Raw genomic sequence first — 4896 nt, 5'->3', positions numbered from 1 at the left:
TATTGAACTTAAATTAATAGGCATAGACAAAGTCAACAGAGGTTTATGAAATAGGAATCATATTTGAGCAAAATTCTAGAGAAGGTATCAACGCAATACGATTGGAAAATCAGAAAGATTTTTTGATAAATCCCCAAGCATTTTGTGCAAATTCGAATTCTGTGGGACTGGGGCTAATATATGATCATGGTTTTAGAATGAGAGAGCTGACAGGAAACAGTGAGTAGGAACAAAACAATGTTTTTTGAATGGAAGGCTTGGAGGATATAACAAGGATCGAGATTTGGCATCTAGCTACTCCTAATACACATCATATTTTTTGGTTGAGGGGCTCAATTGCAATATTCCCAAGACCACTGACAGCACTAAATGATGTCAGCTTGTGAGTGGATGAGGAGGATGTAAAAATGGTTCCAAGGTGATTGAGACAAGTGGAGTGACTGGGCAAATACCTGGCAGATGGAGAGCAATGGCAGAGATGACAGGTTATGTACTTTGATGGGATCAATTGAATGGCAGCCCATCATTTGAAAAGTGATTGGTTGAAAGTTTTGAGCAATAAATGAACTTATGCTGCATTTTAGTTTTCTTCTGCCCAACCTTCCGAGTCCATGTAGGGCAGTGAGTTCTGAACACAGAAGTCAATACTGGGAATGGCAATGGCACGCTGTATAGAGTGAACATAGACCCAGTAAGTGGGGAGCTGTAACAGTGAAAAGAATCTGGATCTCCTTGTTTCCCAGTCACTGAAAGCAATATTGCAGGAGCAGAAAGCAGGTAGGCAGATAAATGGTGTATTCACCTTCATTCCAGGGGGATTTAGAATACTGGAGTAAGGCTCATTTACTGCAACTGTAAAAGGGTGGGACCCCATCTCGAACATTGTGCAGTGTTGTGTGCAGTTTTGGTGTCCTTACCTAATAAAGGGCAAATATGACATTGAGGGTGTGCAGTGAAGGATGACCAGACTGATCTCTGGGATGACAGGTTAGTTGTGGGAGCAGAGTTTGGGGTGACTCGGACTGTAAACAACGGGCTTTAGGAAAATGGGTGGAGATCTCAGTGTGATATATAAAACTCTGACAGAGTGTGACGGATTTGAAGCAGAGATGATATTTCACTTTATAGAAAATGGTTCAGGAATCGCATTGCAGTCAAATCATACTTAATAAACAAGCCGAAGGCCCATCATGTTTAAACATATTTTAGGATATGAACATTGTGTGGGGAAAACTGCATTGAGGAAATGTTCCGCCATGAATTAGCATGGGGAAAGCTCAATGTGCTGAATGACCTCCTCCTCTCCCGATGTGTCTGTGCAGTCTGTGGGAAAGCTCTGTAAATGTTGTCACAAGCTCTCAGATGTTAGGAAGGATGTCCATGCAGGGTCAACAGGACTGTGTTTCCCATTCACTTTTCTGATAACGAGGTTGATGCCGGATGATCTGTCAGGTTTTATCCTTTAAGACATCCGGGAAGTTTGATACTATTGCGTGTCTCACTTGGCCGATTCAGAGACCATGTCTGTGTGTCTGGAGTCACTTTTCGGCCAGACCAGGAAAGCACGGGAGATTAACTTCCTGAAAGTACATTGGGGAAGGAGATCGATGTTTACAATCAACATTGGACACTATTACTGACACCAGATTTTAGGTCTCGATATTTTATTAATTATTCTTAACTTCCACCAGCTGCCAGAGCATTGGCCTGGTCTGGATTCGTAATCCAATGTTATGTCCACTACAGCACCATCTCCACATGGGGACCGATCGGAAACCACACTGACCTGATCATTTTGGTGCTACTTTCCCAACAATTTGACAGTCGAGATGGGACTGAGGGTGTGGTAATTGGTCAGATTGTAATTATTCTCCTATTCAGGGACTGGACATAGTTGAGTAATTTTCCTCATTGCCAGGGAGATGTCAGAGTTAGAGATGGAATGAAACGTCTTCCACATGGGCACGGCTTGCTGTGCTGCAAAAGTCTTCAGTCCTATTGCAGTAATGGAGTAAGGGTCCATTGCCTTTGTCGTATCTGTCGTGTTCAGCTGTTTCCTCATGAACGTACAGCGAATCGAATTGATTGAAGGCTGGCGTCTGTGATTCTACAGGAATCATGATGAGTGTGAGTTGGACCATCAACTCAACAAGTCTGGCTGAGGATAGTGCAGACACCGCATCATTGACTTTTTTCAATGACGTACAGGGCTGTTCAGATATTTAGGATGAGGATATTTGTGGAGTCCTCTCCTCCTGCAAATTGTTTAATCATTCATCGATATTTATGTTTGGATTTGGCAGGACGACAGAGCTTAGATCTGATCTGTTAGTCTTAGGATCATTTCCCCTCTCCATCAGACATTAGTTCCGCTGGTCGGAATATAACCAGTTAAGTGTGGTAGCTTTATTGGGTTGTCACCAGGTTTAGGTCCACGTGATTTAGACCCTGGCATGTTCAGCCACACTCATCACTGAACCATGGATCGGCTGATGCTAATGGTAGACTGATGAATTATCGTCGGGAAAATATTACATATTGTCATTGAATACAATTTTGTTTCTGCTGCTGCTGTGGTCTACAGCATCAAATAATAACCCAGTTTGAGTTGCAATATCTACAATTCAATTCTACTGACTTTCCCCCAGTTCACACCGAGACCCATTCACCCATCAGCCCTGTATTCTCTACCTAACCTGGTTTCTGATGCGGTAACACTTGCATTGTCACATTGTCATTCTGCTGAGGGCCTCTCCCTGGTGTCACGCCTCTAATTTGTTACTTTAACTCAATCCATTTAAAGTAATGATCTAAATCGTTTCTCTTCCACAATGTCACCTTCTGTATTGGAATTGAATGTGTTTCCCTCTGTTTTTCTCCTTGACCATGATTAAGAGCTCCGTAGTGTCAGTGATGCCAGACTTATGTTGTTTAAGAGTCAAGGAACTTGCGCACCATGTGTTATTGTTCAGTTCCCAATATACGTCACTCCATGTTGGACAGGATGTTTGAGCATCTTTGACATCCTACATTGAAAATTATCCAAAAACAGAAATTGCTGAAGATGTTGCAGCATCTTCTGGAATGAATGCAGTGTTAAACTTTCAGGTCCAGTGACCCTCGACAAAGCTCCCAGTTTCTCAAGCAATTTTGGCATTTTTATTGCCAGTATCCATAGTTATTTGTGTTGTGAAAATTTGTTCTGTGCCTATTCATTTCTGGAGAAACTCAGTAGGTCTGTCAGTATCTGCAGAGACAGAGAAACAGCGTTCGCATTTCAAGCCCAATGTGACACTTCTTCACAACTGAAAAGCATTGGAAACTTGGCTTTTTAATAGTTTGCCAGAGGTGACAGGGAAAAGAGGGAGTGGCAAAGATAAACCGGCTTTTAGCAGTAGTGAACGAGAAGCTGATATAAAATGGGTTTAAATTAAGGAGTAGGAGGTTCTCTCTATTGAGTGCAAGATAAAGAAGACACAAGCACACAAGGTCATAGGGAGGCCAGGAGGGAGAATGTTGACTATGTGGCATTATAAAAATCTGGCCATAAATGCGTTTTCACTGTCGAGATCATCACCTCCTTTAGACAAAGGATATCAGGTGCTTGACTTCTTATTGGCACTAGTAAGCGTTTCATGCTGCCTTAGTATCGTAATGGGGAAAAAAAAACAAATCACAGTATGAAGTTTGGGCTCAGTATTGTTTACCTGTCATGTTTACTATAGTTTCAAATTTGCACTATTTATCTTTAAATAGATGTTCTTGAAGTTAGTATTGGATGGAGTGTAGAAGGTTGAGGGATAACATTAGAGAAGTTTCTAAAATCATGAGAGGTATGGATAGGGTGAATAGCCAAGGTCTTTTCCACATGATGGGGGAGTTCAGCGATAGAAGGCACAGGTTTAAGGTGAAAGAGGGAAAATTTAAGAGGGATGCAGGGGCAGTGTTTTTACACATTGGGTGGCGTGGGTATGGAATGAGCTGCCAGAGGAAGAGTGGTAGATCCATGTACAGCTAAAACATTTAAAACTCATTTGGACAAACATATGGATGGGAAACATTTAGATGCATATGGGCCAAATGAAAGCAGATGGGACTAGCTTAATTTGGAAAACCTGGCCAGCATGGACATTCAGAAAAGCTTCACGCAGATTGAGTGAGGTTGTGTGAAAGATAAATTATATTTTGCCCTGTAAAATCATGCAAAGTACTTCTGGAGATGCCTGGGAAAGTAACAAGCGGATTTGATAAAGGGGATCTTTTAGACACCAGGCTTTCCAGAGTTTTTCCACAAGGTATTACAAAATAAAAGTGCTTACACAAGACAGAAGCTCGTAGGATTACGGAAAATGTGTTAACATGGGATAATGATTGCTTAACATATAGAAATCGGACAGTCAGGATTAATGGATCGTCATGATAAAGGTATATCAGTCCGATGGCATCAATTATTTACACTCTATACTGATAGTCTGAAGGAGGGAGCTGAGTGCAATGTACATTCGAGTTTGAGGATGACACTGAGAATCAAAAGGCAGGCTGTTATTTAATAGAGAGAACTTCCAGAAAAAGAACAGTACAAAGGGATTGGAGTATTCCTGTGTATGAAACATAAAGTCAGCATGTTGGGGCAGCAAATAAGTAGGTTGGTTCATTAGCCGGCTTCCAGGGATGAAAGGGTTGTGTTATTGAGAATCTGTAAAATGGAGACGCGATTATTCATTGGGGTTTAAATGAATGAGGAGTGATACTGCTGCAAAATACAAGACGTAGAAGGGACTTGAGAAGGTAGATGTTGAAAGGTTGTTACCATTCCTGAGTGGAGTCTCGAACTCGAGGACATAGAAATCGATATTCTATATTCGGTATTTATCTGAAATGCAAAGTGATGTCTTC

Source organism: Chiloscyllium plagiosum, unplaced genomic scaffold (assembly GCF_037043375.1).
Source record: "Chiloscyllium plagiosum isolate Xiang-an unplaced genomic scaffold, Cpla_swu_hap1 HiC_scaffold_38, whole genome shotgun sequence".
NCBI classification, from domain to species: Eukaryota; Metazoa; Chordata; class Chondrichthyes; order Orectolobiformes; family Hemiscylliidae; genus Chiloscyllium; species Chiloscyllium plagiosum.
This window is presented reverse-complemented; position numbering follows the sequence as displayed.